Genomic DNA, 19,727 nt, shown 5'->3' with positions numbered 1-19,727 from the left:
AATAGCTCCACACATGACTCCACTTACAATCATCAACTGAGTGAGCGAGCACAAGTGACCTGTGACGCACTTATACAGCCGTATTTCGCAGATCACTATGACAGGCGGAAGAAGAAGTAGTCCTTACCAATCATTTAGACAATCCCTGTAATATAGGTACTGTGTTCCTGTTACTCACAAAGTACAAATTTACCACAAATTACTAAAATATCAATATTTTTATGTGAGAATCGATTCTAAAACATAAATATCTGGTATCAGAGTAACTCATATTTTGTATTATATTTATATTTAGTATTGATCCACACTCCACTAGTTTATGGCAGTGGCCTTCTTTCAGGGCATGCAAGGCAAGCAGTGCTTGTCTAGTGAAATCAAAAGCAGACATTAATTAAAGCATACCAAATTAAACAATCTTGTTTCACTACACATAGCATTCTGTCATTAAATTTCTCTCATGGCTGTTTGCATCCATGCATTACTGCCATCTTGTGACCACAGATGGTTATTGGTACTGGAAACAGAATTCTTTCTGCGTGATAAGAGTATGGAGTAGGCATTCTCATGGAGATGTCCATGGCTGGTTGATGATGGCTGGACTTTCTCAAGCTGAGAGCCAGCAGCTTAGAGTTCGTTGTTTGGGCTTGTGCATTGGGGATAAACCTCTGGTCTGATGATTAGCATGCAGGGCCAACTGCTGCTGGCTTTGCATCTACTGATCTGAGCTGTGTTTAGTGACAAAACAGAGCTGGAATTGGCAAGTAGATGAAAACTCTATTATCATGATAAAAGATGATGTTTCTCTTACTAACCACTAAGAAAGTTTTATGATGATGGCGAGGGGAACTAATGCTCTGTTTGGCTTAATAAAACACCACCAGGTAAATAGGTGCAGGTTCCCCCAGCATTTCATTACTTTATGTGGAATTTCAGATTGACTTCTCTGAGGAATCACTTGGTTTACCAAATTTACAAAGTTAAGCTGGTTTGCTAATACACCACCTTCGTTTTTCATTCATTTTTCCCCACTATAGATATCGACAGCTATGTCACACAGTGCTCAAGCCTTTTAATTCAGCTGTTTAAAAAAATATATAAATTACATATATATATTTTAAATCAAGATGTAGGTCTGTTTTTCAGAGCTCATTAACAGCATTAACAGTTTTTCAGAGATATGTCGTCCTCACAATACAGCGACAAAAAACACTAAAAGTGACTAAAATATCATTTTATAGAATGTGATGCATTACTGTGCACTGAACAGAATATAAATTGTTTAAAACAAGCTCAATGCAACAGTAATACTAGTAATGCTGTAGGAGTACAGTAACACAGTAATCCATATAACACCAATGTGGAACATTTTTCAGCAGGATAAGTATTTTCATTTCATTATCTTATACAGTGTTTGCCAATAATACAGTTCTGAAGAATGTATATGTAGAGTACGGTATGTGTAGTCAAGCATTTTTATTCTGTGGTTTGTTTTGCTAAAGCATTGCTTACAGTTCTATAGAGTGCAGAGACATAATTTTCTGTACATGCTGTTGGTTTATGGTATGTAAGTATTTACTTTGAACTTAAGTGATTAAAGGTTGCAATTCGGGCATGTTAAAGCAATAGATAACATATACCACATGGATGCAGCAAGCTTTGGCAGCTGTGATGTTGTTTTAAAAAAAATTAATTTATGTTAGCTAGTATGATTAACGAGATAAAGCCATAAAATGTCAGCTAAATCGTGCTAACAGACTCATAAAATAATAGTTCCACTGCGTAATTTGCATCACACATCAAGCCATGTTCTTGGTGAGACAGTTTTTATTAGCATGCTTCAAAATGCACCAAACTTGGTGGAGTGGTGAAGTTTAGTGATGATAATTAGCAAGTAACTTTCAGCTCCAGTTGCCCGTTAACCAAAACAGCAACCACTGCAATTTAGGGCAATTTTAGAACAGTGTGCAAAAGGATGATTTAGTACAAAATTCACGAGTTTATATTAAGAAGGGAACCATCTAAACTATTGTTTTAGCAGATCATCAACAAGTACTAGTAATGGTTTAATTAAGATTGCGTGCTAATGCTGTAAAGTTGGTTGTCTATTAGAGGAACAGCAGTTTTTGCACTCTGGCTTTTTTATGCACTCTGCTTTCTTGTGTGAAAATTATTGGTTTGGAACATTTAGGCAATTTCTAAATTTATCATCACAATACATGTAGCATGTGCAATATTTCCCCAAAATGGCATTTGTCACTGCTTCCCAAAGTGCAAGGATCCAGTATGACAAGATAATGTACTCCACGTTGAGCTGTGTCATTTCAGCCTCACAAAACTACCCTGTTAGATATATGAGAAAAACTGATGCGAGCTGTCAAACACAGAGACGCCTAACATCCTGTAAGGGGAAACTCTTGGTGGAAACAGAGAGTTCTTGTCACACTTTTTGCTTCATCTCAACTTGAAAAGTTTTGGCTGGCGGCAGTTTGAAACCCGAAATAGATGTGGAGCTCTTGGCTGAAACAGATGCACATGTGCGTTGTTTCGGCTGCTTCTCGACAAGAAAAAGTGCTCGTAGTTGTACGTACATAGACACACACACACACACACACACACACACACACACACACACACACACACACACACACACTGAGAAGAGCATTGACTGGAAACAACAGATATGGAGGGGACACCTGCTTGCCTGATATACACCCCCCCATCCTCCCTCCCATCCATTAGGATTCAGTTCAGGGCTCGGCTCTGTCTCCGTGAGCAGGTTAGCCATGTGTGTCATGGTGAAATCCAGTGAATGATAATGAACTAACTGTGTGTGTGTGTGTGTGTGTGTGTGTGTGGAGAGGAGGAGGAGAGGAGGTGGCATGCTTGCTGAATCACTCCCTCTATCCATCCCTCCGTCCACCTATCTATGCAGCCATCCAGCTATTCCTCCTCCTCCACCACCTCCTCCTCCTCGTTGGCGGTGTGTCGGCTAGAAGGACGGCCCCCATGCTCTGACACACACATGCAGACGCGCACCTCCGCGATGTGTCACTACCCATTCCACCTGCCTCTTCTCGTCATTCTCCGCTCACCGTTCCATCTACCTACACTTGCTCTTTCCCACCCTCTATCCCTCAGTTTGTCTTTATTATTATTATTTTTTTTTTTAGTTCTCTCTTAGTCTTGCTCTCCACCCCCCCACTGTTCTCAACTCCCCCCCACACTGTGTGTCACCACTGCCGGGAAGGAAGAAAAATGCTCCGGCACATGAGAGCGAAAGGAGAAAACGGTGAAAAGAGTCAAAGGGAGAAGACAGTGAAGACTGGAGTGTGCTCGGAGCACAGCGATGCCTCCATCCGCTATAAGCCACAATCTTCTTTGATGGAATATCCCGGACAGCGGAGGGCAGAAGGAGGGAGAAGAAAAAGAAGGAGAAGAAGACGATAGAAGTATAACGGGACTGAGAAGACGGCCAGCGCTCGCCTCAGGAGGGTACGGCAACACAAAATGAAAAGAACAAAAAAACAACCCATGTATGACATGCTTTTGCCAATCATTTCTCTAACAACTTCAGCTCTTCTGTCCCTTTTGGCATTTTTCATTTTGGGTTTTGATCTCTCTCGCTCTCTCCCTCTCTCTCTTTATTCCCTTCTCTCTGCTGAGTTGTGTCCACAGGCTCTGTTTGGGACTTTGGCTAATTGTGAAACTATTCTCCGGACTCAGGCAAAGACGAGACTTTCTATACCCCTCATTTCTTTTTCATTCTAATTAATCCCCCCCTGTGCAGACCCTCAAAGAGCCCATCTCTCTCTCTTGCACTCTCCACAACTCCAGCTCTGCCTCTCTCTACCTCGCTCGCTGTTTTTTTTCCCTCGCTCTCTCCATCTGTCTGCCTTTGAGAAGCAAATAATTGGATGTGGAGATTGGCTTCTCTGTGGCTGAGCCAGAGGATTGAGGCTGCACGGCACTTCACACACAGACACACACACATGAAAACACAATTACACGCACACACACACACACACACACACCTGCAGCTCAGGCTGTGTGTGTGTGTGTGTGTGTGTGTTTGTGTGTATGAGTTTGAATATGAGCTGTGAAGATCTCCCTCTTATCAAGATTATTTTAAATTAGTTTATTAAAAAGACTAGTTTTCATTGTTTCTTTCTTTTTTCTTTTTTTTTTTAAATTTACCAACTTCTGAATGTGCTCTGAAAGCCAAGTATAGATTAAGAGTTGAAGAAAAGGGAAAATAATGTGCTTAAATGACTGTGCTTTTTCTTGGGGGTGGGGGGTGGGGGGGTGTTACTGAAACAGAAAACAGTAGCCCTTTTAATAGGCACTACTTTTAGCTGTGGATGAATATTTGATCCTCTGCTGAGGTTTTTTTAGGATAAGGAAAATATATAAATATATATCTTTATATATATATATATACACATATATTTCTTCTCTTCAAGTTATGGATGTGAGCTCATTTCTTTGGGGAAAAGAGTATTTATTGAAATAGTATTTTATCAAAAGTATGTTTTTTACAGTGCAGAAACTGAAAGAGAGAGAGAGAGAGTGAGCTTGAGCGGCTGAGAGACCTTTGAAGAGTTAGTGGCAGAGGTATTTCCCTGCAGAGAGGGAGAGAGAGACAGAGATGAAGAAGATGAACAGGAGGCTCCTGAGACAAGAAGACATGAGAGGTGTTGTGATGCTGGCGAAGTTACAGGCTAGCTGGCTGAGTGGAGGACACACACGCGCACGCACGCACACACACGCGCGCGCATGCACACACACACAGACACACACACACATCAACACTTAGAAGAGATGTGAAGCTCCTTTCAGCACACTCTCTGCTCTAAGGCAGGGCGCCAAGTCTCCAGGGATGGATAGGAGACCTCTCAGCCGTTACACTCACTCTCTCTCTCTCACACACACACACACACATAGTTAGTTACCTTAACACATTTTACACACTCACAAAGACACAAATGGAACAAGAGGGACTTCGGCAGGACCTTTTTCACATTTCTTCTTCGTTTTTTTATTGTGTTGTATTTCATTATTCACTCTCTCTCTCTCTCTCCCTCTCTCTCCTCTTTACCTTCCCGCCCAACCACACATCTCCCGCCTCCCTTTTCTCCTCCTCCTTGTGCTCCTGCTGCTGCTCAGCTCCATCCAGCTCATTGTCCTCTCAAACGCGCACACACCTTGCCGCTGAGAGTGTTGCGTGCACGTGCGTGCATGAGGACGGGGGTGTGTGTGCGGCCGGTCATTTCTACGCAGCAGCGCAGCCCAGCGCCAGCTTCCACTCTGAGGTGAGTGTTTGTGCGCCGTCTCTGTATCTCACAAACTCACCTTTTTTCTTTTAAAACACAGTTTTTGTGTGTATTGAAGTTTGTAAAGTGTGTGTATGTCATATTATTTGAACTGTAGAACCAGTGGAAGTGTGTGCGTGAATGAGTGTGTGTGTGTGTGCATGAGTGTGTGTGTGTGAGTGAGTGTTTGCGTTAACAGGGGTCAGAGGTTCTGCCGGTGACATTTGGATGGCAGCAGGGTTGGATATGGAGCTGAGATTGTGTCTCAGGCTGCTGGTGTGACTGTGAGTGTTATGAGCGAGCGTGTGTGTGTGTGTGTGTGTGTGTGTGTGTATGTGGATCCGTGCGTGTGCGTTGCCAGAGGGTGAGCTCGGCTCAGTCTGTACGTGCTCTGCTTATGAATTACTGACCACGGCTTGAGTTCTGCTCCCTGCTAGATCACAAGGAGCCTGCAGATAGCCTCTCGTCTGTGTTTTTTTCTTTCTCTTTTCTTTTTTCACACTTTCACATCGCTCCGTCTCTTCCTCTGTCTCTCTCTTTTCTCATTCCGTCTAATTTGAGTTGGGCGTCTTAATTGGCATACCTGCTCGTAGGCAACCACACCGCCAAAGCTGTGGGCTCAATGCATATTCTCACACAACCAGTTTATATATTGAAATAATCTCCTCTGTCACACACACACACACACACACACACACACACACACACACACACACACACACACACACACACACACACACACACACACACATTCCACGGCAGATTTAAATATTTCCCGGCGGGGTTGGAGGGTGAACAGAAATAGATCTAATTCTAAATCAGGACTAGAGCTCGGCTCAGGCAGCCACGCCACCCCCCCTCCCTCTCTCCCTCTGCTACAGCCAGCAGCTACAACACTTGCACTCCAAAAGAAGAAGAAGAAAAAAAGAAAGTTCAAAGATTTGCTGTGAGTTTTACCAGCGAAGTATACTGCGACAGCGTGAGAAGAGCAACTCTGAAGGCTTTCCCTCGCCAAACTCCGCGCTCTTCTTCTACATCAGCCTCAATGCTGAACACGGGGAGACAAAAAGAGCTTCTTAGTTTCAAAGATGCTGATAATCAGACTTCCTTTATTTTTATTTTTCAGTTTTATTTTGATGCAATAACATTAATAAATTAGAATATAAATTAAATACATTTTAAAAAACGGTTCATTTGCTTCACAGAAACTTGACTTTAAAAAGATTTTGGACAGTTTTAAGCTGTATGGATTTTCCCGTTCCGCCTCTTGGCTGCTACAGTAGCTGGCTGCGGGCGGATTAAAACTGGAGTTAAGATACAGATCTGGAGTTGATGAGTTTCTAGCTGCCTGTCTGTCCGCCTACCTGTCTGTCTGCGATGCCGTGTCTGTGTGAGTTGGGCCTGATTCCAGAGCGGTGATAGGATAGGTCACGGCCTGCTGGCTGCCTCCAGCAGTGCAGGAGAGAGAGAAGGAGGAAAAGACAGAGATATGGAAAAGAGGAGGACGACAGGGGGAGCAGGTTGAAGGAGAGGCTGTGTGTGTGTGTGTGTTCATGTGTCAGGTTGTGTGTTTGTGATGACCATGTGGGAGATAAGGCAGAATGGGGGTGGGGGGGTGGAGGATAAGCTGCACCTGGTTTGAGAGAGAAAATAAAAGATAAGAACACACAAAGAGAGATGTGGGGAAAAGGGGAGGTGGCAGGTCGCAGGAGTGTGTGTGTGTGTGCATGTGTGTGTGTGTGTGAAGCCTCCGATATCTACCTACTGTCTCCTACTACTCCTCGCCCGCAGTCTCCCTCGCTCACTGCCCTCTTCCTCTTCACTTCTCTCCTCTTTCTCTTTTTTGACAATGAGCCGACAGCAAAGAACAAAAGAAGACATAATACATGCAAGCCCTCCTCTCTCTGCAGTCAGGAAGGAGAGGAGGAGGAGGAGGAGACAGGAAAGAGGAGAGAGGTATGAGTAAGGCGCAACATGCAAGGCAATTGTCGTAATCAAATTATATAAAATAAAAAAGGAATAAATAAAAATAAGCCGTGTGGTTGCTCCAGAAATGTCAAACTTATGAAAGGAAGGTGAATCAGTGGGTGAGTTCCTGGATGTGAAATGGTATGAAAAAAAAATGAAACCAAATGAAACCAAAGTTTTCAAAATGTGCAGACAAACAAGCCTTCTGCTGTAGTTGTCTTACTGACTTTCTGCACTAATAAGACAAGGTGACATTGAAACAACAACCCTCAGGTGACTCTGTGCTTCATCTCTTAACAACTGTTGAGCCGTCCTGTTTCCAGACTCTCTCTGTTGTATTTAATCTGGACGCAGCGACCTCGAACTGCACTCGTAACGTGTGTTTGGACCATAATTAGTTGGAACCAAGAGCAACGACCGATCACGTCAGAATCTAAAGTGTGCTGTTTTTATTTGTTGATTTTTATTTTTAAACGTAGAGATGTTAGCAAACCGCTACTTTCACCAGTAGCAGCTACATCTAAGTAGAAGTCATTTTAAGTTCATATAGTGAGATATTAGATTAAAGGTTAGTTCTTTACTTAATGAACTGTTAAGTAAAGTTAAGTAAACCTGAGCCTGGTTCTGCCGGAGGTTTCTTCCTGTTAAAAGGGAGTTTTTCCTTCCCACTGTCGCCAAAGTGCTTGCTCATAGGGGGTCAAATGATTGTTGGGTTTTTCTCTGTATGTACTATTGTAGGGTCTACCTTACAATATAAAGCACCTTGAGGCATCTGTTGTTGTGATTTGGCGCTGTATAAATAAAATTGAACTGAATTGAATTAAAAATAAACAACACGGCCACATAAACTAATTTTAGCTAAAACAGTTGTAGCTGTAGTGGTTTCATATTTGTATTTTGTACGCTGAAAGGTTTGCTCAGCAGAAGGTGTCCTGTTCTTTCCATTCGGCTATTATTGTCTGAAAGCAGGCTAGCGGCAAAGAGTTCAGACACTGGAAAGAACAGACTGGACAAAAACTCTTGAAGCAGTCAGAGGAACCCCAAAGGTTAGACAGATTGTTTGAGCCAATTTATTTCTTAGCAAGTATGTTCACACACAACACTATTAATGTTACCAGCCATGCAGTTCATTCACATAGACAGTCTTTTTTTTTTTTTCAGCTCAATTGGTTTGAATGATGTTGACACTGGGGTGCAGTGGTTAGCACAAAACTTCCTTGTTCGAGACTGGAGGTGGAGTTTGCACGTTCTCCGGGTTCCTCCCACAGTCCATAGACATGTGTCTCAGGTTAACAGGTTGATATGGTCTCTCCCTAAGTGATAGACAGGTGACCCGTCTGGATGTTCACCCCATTATTACACAGATGCTTGTTAAAAATCTAACCGGCAGGAGTCATGCTGCAGATATAAAGAGGAATGACTTAACCTTCTGAACTCTTCCACGGCATGCATTTTTAATTTCTCTTTGATATTTGGGCTGATTGGGACCTGATGAATGTAAAAACAAAGAATTAGCTGATTTTTTTTTTTACCTGACTTTTGTTTCTGAGAAAAATTAGATCCACATATGAGAACATTCATTTTACATTTTGATAGAACAGTGGCAGTATAATGTCCTCGTAAGTGGATATCAGGTCCTTGTAGAGCAAAATTTTGTATTTTGGTCTAGACAACCCAAAATGTGATGTCCACATATGTGGACGCCAGGTCCTAGGAGGTTAAAAAAGCAAAAGTAATTACTCTTACATACAGATTTAACTAGCTAATTTGTGGATTGTATAGCATCAACAGGATTGCACTGGTTTTCTCTTTGCCTTACTTACACCAGATAATTAATGGTTGCTGATTATTACACATAATAGAGGACTCCACACACACACATGCAGTGATCACACCCGGCCAGCGATTTCAGCTGCGGTAATTAAAGAAGCGTTAACAGTGAGTGAATAAAACATGCATCAATCCCTCTTCCCTTCATTCAAACCCCCTCCTCCATCTTTTTTTTCACTGTCTGTTCCTTTCTCTTTCCCCCACCCTGATGTAATTCTCCAGCAACTTCTTTTCTTCCAGTTCATCGCCCCCCCCCACCCACTATTATTGTGCTGCTTTCCTCATCTCCTTCCTTGTTCCTGCTCTTGCTCTTTTCTGCCCTCATTTCCTCCTTTATCATAGTCTCCCTCCTCTTACTCTTCACATCCTCCCGTTAGACTCCAGCCTCTCCTCTCTAGCATTCCCCAGAGATGAACCAATGTGTGCAAGCTGTTGCAGCAGGAGCAGTACGGGTGTAGATAGAGCTATCGTGGTGGGGATGAGATGCGTGAGAGTATGTGCGCGCACATACGCGCTTGGAAACGTAGTTTTTTGCACGCGCGCACACACACACACCTTGTAGGCACTGCAGGTGCTGCATCAAGATAAATGAGCCGTCATTAGCCAATCAGGTCAGCCGGTGGGAGGGCGATGGAATACTGAGAAATGAGATCAGCTAGTGGAGGTCAAGCCTCTGACAGGAGCGATGTGTGTATTTATGTGTGTGTCTGTTAGTGTGTGCTGCATGGTGAAAGTGAGAAGGAGGATTCCCTGATTAGATGTGAGCAAAGTTTTCTTCTCCTCCTGCTTTTTACTGCTCAAACTTCCCCTTCCTTCCTCTGTTACTGTCTCTCCCCACCCTCCCTCTCCCCACCAGCACTGCTCTGGGAAAGTTGAGCGTTGCTGAAGATTGTTGCACTGCCATTTGACGGCCTAATTGGTATCTGCAGCTGGTTGTTTATCTCTTCATGGTGACTCGGTGCAGTGAAGGAGACAGCGATTGAGGAGGAATTTAAAAGCGTTTCAAAAGACTTCTTTGCACCTCTGAATTTCTGCTGGAGGGAGAAGCTGATGTCATATTGTGTCTTCAAGCTCCAGGGGAAAGCCTAACTAGTTAGAGAGAAAGTCAGACTCACATATATTTTCATTAGAGCACCGTGATCCATGAGCGTGCATGTGCATGTGTATGTTTGCCCTCCTAACATTTACTCTGGGGCTAATACAAATGGATTTATGCATAACGTGCTCATTCTCACAGCTAATGTGCTGCTGGGACGGAGGAAGGTAAATGATAAACCCCATGGAAAAAACCCTCTAATCTCACTTATTCTCTCCCTCTCTCTATGAATGTGTGTGCGTGTACATGTATAAAGGGCTTTCAGGATGGCCACTAGCTTTCTTTGATCACTAATCCTTTCTCTGGCCTGACTTTCTGTCCCTCGTTCTTTTTTTCCTCTGCCCATCTCTCCGCTCTCCTCTCATCTCCTCTCCCGCGCTCGACTCGCACGGCCCGTTGCCATGTCTGCATTGTGAGCAGCTTACAGGCGGATATCTAGGACAGGGTGCCCTCTCTCTGTCTGTTTCTGACTCAGGGTAGTTCTCCTTTTTCCCTTCACCGCTGCTTTACTATTCTCTGATTTCTCAAGCGTTAAAGATGCACTCCTTTCTTTTCTTCTCAAAACACAATACATTCTGTTTATTTAGAGTTTCTGGTCCACGGCATCATTCCTCCTGTGCTTGCTGGGTATGATGCAATGCTTTTCCTAGCACACCTCTGAGCATAAAGTGCAGTGCAGAGCAGGCGTTTCAATGGAAAATCAAGTGCACCAAAAACGTGTGTGAGTGTTAATGTGAAGCACATTTTGCTAGCTTAGTGTGAGTATTTTTATCTGTTTGGCCTATTCTACAAAAATCTGTGGAAATAAGGATCAAAATGATTTTTAACCAATACAAACTGATGGAATAACATAAAGTACAAGATGAAGAAGAAGAAAAATAAAGGAAATGTTCAAATGACAACAGAAATGCAGTGCACTGCAGGGTTAACAGCTACACAATTAGCCCTTAGAAGTATCACGAAATGAGAAAATTAGTGTTTTGTAGTTGTTGCCTGGGCTCTGGGAACTTTAGTAATATATTCACTACTGAAAGGTTAAAACGAGACATGCAAATACAGACAAACAGGTTTGGTGCACACAAGACTAGCTTGCTATGTGCTACAAATATGAGCGAACACATTCGATGTCTGAGATCAATAGAAAGACTGCAAAAATGCCACTGTTGAGTATGGAGTAAAAATAGCATTTTTTCAGGTCAGGCCACACATCTTAATAATTTTTTGAACAAAACTACATATTTTAGTTACTGTGCTGTAAGCTAACATCATAAGCTAATTTGCTAAGACCTTAAGTTTAGCATTTTGTCCTCCATTTCCTTTCAGGTCATTGCTCTAAGAAGAGATACCTATTTGGATAAATGGTGAATTAAGTTTTTAACCAATATATATGAACTGTGAGTACTGAAAGGACTTTTATTTTGCCTGGCAAAATAAAAGCGCCCTCTTTCATTTTTCTCCATTCATTTTCCCTATCCTGAGATCACTGTGACCTTTCTGTCCTCTTTTTTTCTTGCTTTCTCTCTCACTCGCTATCTTTCTCCTCGCTCTCAGTTTCAGGTAATCTGTCCAACCAGCTGAGGCGAGAAATCTCTTGACTGCAGCGCACACAAACAGTCTCTCTCTGTCCCTGTTGCTCTCTCTGCCTCTCTCTCTCTCACACAGTTCACAGCTCATCTAAAGCTCCTGCCAATGCTCACGGCGTTATTATTCACCATGTTCATAACTTTACCGAGGAGCCCTGTGGTCGGCCAGACAGTTGTAGTGCTACTGAGACCTCGTAATCTCTCTGCTCTCTGCGCGGGCCTTGTTAAACCTTATTCTCCACTGGGAACCTGGAGGTTATAATTATCCTACCTCGAGCGGTCCGGGAGCACCTCCGTGGCTCTCTGTAGTTCCGGTGTCGCTCCAAGAAAAAGGCAACAGAGACTTCTACAGAAGGCAAGTAATAGCACAGAAGCACCAGCACTGGGGACTTTAAGCTCTAAATTTTCCAGGTAAATGATTTTGCTGTTCGTGAGTGCTGTTTCTACACCATCTCTTACAAGAACAACAGGACATGTAGGACCACACTTAGCTTTGACAGTAGGCGTATTTTCTATTAATGTTTTGTTGCTCCACGGGTCATGCTAAATATGTACTCTCCACTTTCTGGGAATCAAGGAGTTGAACAAAGCAGCGTGAAAACTGTATAAATATACCCCAAAAATGTGTTCTTTCTTTTGTTTGATTTTCTTAAGCTCAGTTGTTCTCTTGGTCTCTCCAGTTGTTTTGGGGAGCTAACACGCTATCGCCTGAATAACAGTGTTTATTAGAACCACAAATTCATGTGTTGTAGTTCTGCAGATGGGATTACTCCCACGCACGGACACATGGAGATTTTCTCTGTTTACCATCAGCAGGTCCCACTCCTGGGATAAATAAATTCTCTTCTTGAACACCAAAGCAATGAACAACACCAGTTTCCCCGGGTACATCGCGTCTAGATAAGACCCTACTGTCGGTCAGCCTCTACCTCTAGCCACCCACTCTTCCATTTGAGAAGCCTGCTTTCTAGAATTGTGGCAAACTGACAGACTGAAATCACTTGCAATTATCCTCAAAGTAATCTGGCATTACATTTTACCTTTTTTTTACCTCTCCAATGTAGAAGTGCCTTAAACCTGCTTTCTTTCTTGTGTCCAGCAAGATGGTTGAAAAGGAACTAAACCTGTGTAGAAAACAGATCTTGAGCTGCCTTGCTCCATGACCTCAGTAAACACTTTCCTGAGTTTATTGTCTTAGTTGGTAGTTTCAAGTCTTACCAGGTTACTGAATGCATTATGGCAGCAATTCATAAAGTCAAGAGTGCTGTGGCCCACATAAAAGTCCCACAGGGCCCACCCGAGCTTCACTGTAATCAAAATACAAGAGAAAGTGATGTGTTTCCTTGAAGATTTTATTTAAAAAAAAATTAATCAAAGTCAAAGTCAAAAAGACTTTATTTATCCCCAAGGGGCAATTAAGATAGACGATACCTACCGCATCAACGTGTTAGCGTGGTTAGCTCGTTAACGCGTTAGTGACATCCAGCCCCACGCACAGGGCGATCCGCGATAACTCGCTAATGGAGATTTGCTGCGTTAATGCGATTATGGCGTTAACATTATTTTAATGAGATTAACGCTAACAACACTAATATAAATATGTAAGTGAATTTCTGTTGTTACTACGGCCCACGTGCAGTACCTTCAAGGGCCACCAAGGGGCCCCGGCCCACACTCTGGGAATCACTGCATCATGGTTCTCCATGATGCATGATGACTATGCAATCATAGTCCCCCGTTTGTCAAAATGGACGATGAAGCAAGACACACTTTAGGCCTCGTAGCTAGAAAAGTTACCACTGTATGAACATACAGTGTGTCAGTCAGTCCAACCTCGAACTGTCAGCATAGTTTGCAGAGGTTATTCCGTGTGACTTGTAAAAACAGATATTTTATGATTCTCAGGTGAGAAGTTTAAACTTAACCTGTAGAAAGGATGGATAGGTGGAGGAGCAGGTGAAGCAGTAGTATGGGTTTTGGTGTGTATCAGGAGGCAAAGATGTGTGTGTGGAGGGATTGAGGGTGATGGGAGAGAAACACAAAGCAGTGGCCTGTGGAGAAGAAAGAGAGCTCCTCTGTGTTTAGAAGTCAATAGGCTCTTTGTTCACTGGTCCTGGGAGACAGTTAGCCATGAGACACACTGACACTTCATACACACCATAATGTACCTGCGGACACACACATGCAATTTAAATACCTAAGCCCGAAAGGGCATTCCTCCATTTCCAAAGTAGCTGCTTTCCAGGTTTTAATCTTTCTACATACATATGCCACCCTTTATCGCTCAGCCCTCAGCTTTGGTGTCTTTATGTTGAAACAACAGAGAAAACCATTACCTTGACTTTTTGTTTCACTTATCTGGGAGGGGGGATGCGGGGAGTGGTCAGTGCGTTTTTCTTTTTTTTTAAACGAAAACTGGACAGAGGACATTTTGTGTGAGAACAAGAGAAAGAGGGTTGGGAAACAGAGAAGGGGGCAGGGCTGCAGGTACAGGTAAAAGCTTTGTGCAGGTACCAGAACCGAATACGTGAATTCAGATGGAAAAGAGAGCAGGAGGTAATCTGTATGTTGGAGTCAGTCGCAGAAAATGGCAGGAATTGGTTCTTCTGTGGCGACACAGTGACCTGGAAAAGTGCATGATTGTAAGTAGAAAAAAAATCTTCAGGTATTTCTCTAATTTTGTGTTATCTCTTGAGCTGGTAAAAGAGGAACTCGTGACTTTTGGGAGCTATATTGTGTTTCTTCCTAGTTGTGCAACCAGGACTCGTTTCGGGCAAATATTCAGAAACTAGAAGATGTTTCCTTTTAAATGAAGTCTTGTGCATTCAGTTTGGCATTACAGTTTTTTTTCTGTTATAGCTATTTGGTTTTTATGAAAAGGGCATAAGGACATTCATCTAATTACACTTAACCTTAGATGGGTTGCCTGTGACCCGGTGAACCCCAAGAGGTTAATAATGTGTAAAACTTTCCATGAAACAAGTGCTGTGGAATTCAGGATTTTTTTGGTCATTGCAGAGTAGAACTTCTGGTTCTTGCAGCAGTGAGAGCAGGTAAAGCGCTTGATGGGAAATGTTCTGGATGGGAGGTTTCTCAGTGGCTACTTATTTTCCATGAGAAGAAGTCGGGCACATGTCAGCACGAATCACGCTCACACACAAGGTTCCTGCTTTGTATGTATGTGTGTATGTGTCCGAAGGCAGGCCCGATATAAATAATGGATAAAGGTCTAATAAGTTTTCTGTGGAATGTCTCTGGGCTGTTGACCATTGGGATCAGCATTAGGATTCTGTCACTCAAACTGTGGCACAACACTCGGCTTATCTGTGTTCTACGCACACAAATGCACACACACGTCCACGCCAACACTCCCACACGTCTGCGTACGCGCTCGCAAACACTGATCACCTTATCTCATTGTCCAAACAAGAAGATAACAAATAAACCACATTGTCTGTTTCCACAGAGGATCTCGATAAGACACAAATCAGCTTACGCACACGGGCAAACGGACACGCGTAAATATCTACAAACAGCGCACACAAGGAAGCGGTGCGAGTTTTCACAGGGAATGACGGTGGGAAAAAAAGCGGATTAAAACGAGAATGGATGACTTTGACATTAATCCCACCTGCTTCAAACTCTTTCTGAGTGACCCTTTTGCTCCATTTTCAAGCCCTGATACCTTTATCTCTCATTTCTTCTTATCTTTCTGGCACGTCTTTGCAGCCCTCTGACTTTCCTATTCCCATGCCTGTTGATACAGCAGGCTGCTGAAATAAGAGGGGATTCCCCTTCAGTCTGAAAAGTAGCTCTTTGTTCACCAAACGAGGTACCACATATAATATGTGGTACCTCGTTTGGTGTGATGTGATTGGGGTTATTACCTGAATGAGTATATACTATACTGCTGATCACAGTAGTAAATATCAGAGAAATAATCTGACACTGATCATTTCCAAGCACTTTTTTTTGGCACATTAGCTACTTTTTCACATATACAAGACTACACCTAACAGCAAGTTAGCATGGCTTAGCATAAAGAAACATACATCACAAAAACTGATACCGCTGAAACTCCGAAGTGTTCCAAGGATTTAATGTAATCCTTTTTTGGCCTTTTATCTCAAAGCAGGTGTAAATAATTATTCTATTATGTATTCAGGTAGCCTCATTCATTCCTATTCAGTGAGGCCCATCTCATAAGTACCTTCTTCTGCACCCCCTGACTAAACTGCAGCCAAGGCCTGGTTCGATAGATCGGCTTCATCTGTATTTCTGCCGTACAGCAGGTACCATAAAAACTGTGGGAACAGCACTAGTTGGAAACAGCGCCATAAAAAATGGTCGCACACACTAAAAGTCATGTATAGAGAAATTATGCAGTTGAGTTGGATAATCTGGAAGAATTCATAGAAAAATAACAGTCAACTTACCAAAGCTGCTCAAAGACAGACCGAGCTGTATGCAGAACTGAAGGTGAGAGAGCGTTTCAGCTATAAAGGCTGTGCTCGTGACGTTTATGCCACAGCTGGTGATGCTGGAGGTAGAGCAGGTCACCTACCAGTTAGATCAGCGTCAGTCCCCAACCTTTTTTGCGCCATGGACCGGTTTAATGTCAGACAATATTTTCACTGTGTAACACATTGTGTAACTTTATTAGCAGCGTCCCCCTGAAATGCACCAACAACATTGAGAGTAACATCCTCCTCTCTGCCCCTTAATGCTCTCTGGTCACTATGGTAACGCGTAAATATTTCTTTCAAAATAAGATGCACAACTACAACACAGGAAAAGACCCAGGGAAACCGAGTTAACGATAAAAACCCTGAAACCATAAATTTCACTCCTGAGCCTCAACTCTCGCTGCCCAGGGGGTTGGGGGCGCTGAGTTAGATCAATTATCAGATGACCTGGTGGTTCGACCCCTGGCTGCTCCAATCTGCATGCCAATGTGTCCTTGAGCAAGATGATACTGAACCCCAAGTTGCTCTCAAATCCAAGTGTGAATGTTATATAGAAAGCAGTTAGGCATAGAAAAATGTACTTGTATGAATGAATGAATGAGGCGGTTTGTTTGAAGTGCTCGAAGTGCTCAAGTAGAGTAGAAAAGCACTATATAAGAAGCAGTCTTTTTACCATATAGGACGACTATAAAATCTGAATTTAAAACATTCACCTGAACGAGATTGTGAGAAACAAAGAATAATATATTTTCAGAGTGAAGATTAATAAATAAATTGCATTTGTGAAAGACAAACATTTCAGCGCCTGGGACACCTCATGACATCCAAAAATACTAATATATGAAAACTTACTGCTACCCTTTTCATCATCTGCTGTAATCCAGACCCTGACTTGTTCTCCCAGCATCTGGTATTGTTCCTGGTCAGCCTTTACAAGCAACACTAAATATCTCTGTTAACTTCAGAAGTTACTTCTAGTTAGAGCTGACTAAGCCAACGAACTATTCAGTGGTAGGGATACTTGGGCATATTACCGCCTTGTAATCAATAATTTACGAGTGAAACTTTTATCAGAGCATTAAATAATTCAAATTCATTGCTGATCTACTTTTTTCACAAACAAAAACTTACGCTCTAACCCGTGTTTGTTTCCCACTACGGCTGGTTCATGCACAGTGCCACGCTGTACTTTATGTGCATATTTGTGGATGCACGTGGGCTATTTTTTTATGCCACCCTCCCTCTCCCTTGCTCTCTGTTAACGTTGACTCATCCATTTTCAGCCGGTTAATAATTCAGAGGGTCTGCAGGCTGTATTTTCATCTATCTCATCTCTACACTTGCCTGTGAAAGAACCTCTAGAAATTACGCATCGCCAAACAAGACGGTGACTCCGATGGCTGGCAGCGTGGCTGGAGATAGAGAGAGACGGCGAGCCGGATGAGTGGGAGAAGAAGAAGAAGAAAAAGGAAAACAGGAGAGAGTGAGTGGGCCAGGAGTGGGGGATTGGAGGATACATGGGAGACAAGAAGGATACGCAGTGGAGATGGGTGTCTCAGCACTGCTGTAAATCCTCTGCAGGGCCTTGTAAGCTGTCAGACAAGCTGAGGGTGTTAAAGGCATGTAGTGAGAGAGCTGCACACACAGACACACACACACTGCGCGTGCATCATTGTGTGGAAAGAAAAGTTTACTCTTGCTACCAGCGTGATGGCTCGCTGCTGTGTTTTATGGCTTTCTATTCCTATGTGATTTTCTCTGGCATGTCACATAGGGTCTAAAGCCATTGGGTACAGAGTGGGAGATCTGCAGACAAGGATTAGATGGATATATGGGATGGCAGTAAAGGGATAAAAGAAGAGCTCATGGAGGTTTAATAGTATATAGTACACACAAATGCATGCGCGCACACACACACACACACACACTGCATATGGCCCGAGGCATTTTTGTCTCTGCTCTCAGGCAGCCCAGAGCCCAGCTCAGCTAATTGCCCCCATATGAGACAGGTTGAATCAATCCTTAAACCACACACACTCAAACACACGCGTGAATGCAGACACTTCATGTTTCGTCTGTGCTTGTGTTTTTGTCACCCACTCACTCCCTCTTGCACTGCGCACACACACACACTCTCCAGCCAGGCCTGCTGGTGCTGCTGACTCAGGTTGGTATTTAATGAAGCTCTTAGTTTCACCTCGCGTCTCCTAATCTCAGAGCTCATTTGTGATTGGCTGCTCGAACACTGGCGAAAAATGTTAACGCTTGGAGTTTAGTGAGCCTTAAGACGTGCGTGTGTGTGTGTGTGTGTGCGTATGTCTGTCCATCTGTTTGCGTGAGAGGGAGCCAGAGATGGAGACAGAGTTGCGCAGGGAGAGAGTAACTGAAGCGCAGACATGGAGAAATGTAGAAAAATATGAGAAGTGTAGCAATAAAATGACTTTTTCTCCTTGCTGAGTGACAGCGCGCAATAGACTCTGTCTCTGTGTGTGTGTGTGTGTGTGTGTGTGTGTGTGTAATGACCTACTGACTGAACCCCTGTAACTTTATCTACATGAAGTTTTTTCTTGCTTTTTTCTTGCTTAATGGGCTGAACATGGTTCTCCGTTGGCGATGTGTTGCCAGACTGTAGGCTCCCTACAGTCTGGCAACACATTTGGACCGTCTACCTGCAGAGAGCGTCTGTTACCAGATGGAGGCAATGTCCAAAGTATGTGTTAGACCGGTCTCTGGGCTACTGTTGCATGTGCTGCTGTTGGTCGCTCAGTCAGCCGTGGAGAAGAGCAAAGTCCTAACATTCAAAAAACTGAATTCGACTGCAACCGCTGTCTGTGCTTTTCAAACTCTGGTTTTGATCTCATTCCTGTTGATTTCCATGCACGAGAACACGTTTGTGTAGACTGAAAATCTCTCTCTGTAGGCAAATACCTATGCAAACATACAGCAGCAGCATAAAACAAGTATAAGGCGCTGCAAATATGTGGAGACAACCACATGCAGATATCTACACAGTCACACAGTCTGCCTTGAGGATCATACTGACAGCTGCCTATTGTGATTTACTGAATTAACATCACTTTCACATCTGTACACCTGTACCATATAAATGACAATAAATCTCAAAAGATTAAGAAGTTGATCAGTGTTTTTGCAGGTAAGATCATTTAATCCTGATCACACAGGAACTTCCATCAGTCCATTGGCTCTAACTCTTTCGTTTTGTAGAGCGAGTGTTCTCAAACTACAGCCAGTGCTGACCCCTAACCCTAACCCTTGACAAGAAAAAAAAGTTCTTGTATGCTTAGAAAAAGATTGTGATTTTTGTTAATCTCTCATCTTTCAGCCATAATATCAGGGTCATGGCTGGTACACAGCGGCCATTTTGCTGAACAAATTTACGACATTTATTTTTTCGAACCAAGCTCGATTTTTGTTTGGATCCGAATAAACAGATCTGACCAGTCAGACCACTGCA

The 19,727-nt window shown here is 43.0% G+C and overlaps 1 long non-coding RNA gene across 1 annotated transcript in view; it reads left to right on the top strand.

Annotated features, from left to right (window-relative positions):
- The first annotated feature begins 3,133 nt into the window (after positions 1-3,133).
- LOC120440262 overlaps positions 3,134-19,727 on the top strand; it is a 29,496-nt gene continuing 12,902 nt past the window's right edge. The window contains exons 1-2 of the long non-coding RNA XR_005613120.1: positions 3,134-3,492; positions 5,164-5,309. This is a non-coding gene — a long non-coding RNA (uncharacterized LOC120440262). The remainder of the gene's footprint in view (positions 3,493-5,163; positions 5,310-19,727) is intronic.

The sequence above is a fragment of the Oreochromis aureus genome, linkage group 5 (genome assembly GCF_013358895.1).
Source record: "Oreochromis aureus strain Israel breed Guangdong linkage group 5, ZZ_aureus, whole genome shotgun sequence".
Classification (NCBI taxonomy): domain Eukaryota; kingdom Metazoa; phylum Chordata; class Actinopteri; order Cichliformes; family Cichlidae; genus Oreochromis; species Oreochromis aureus.
The sequence above is the reverse complement of the archived record's forward strand: the minus strand, read 5'-3'. Positions and strand labels throughout refer to the sequence as shown.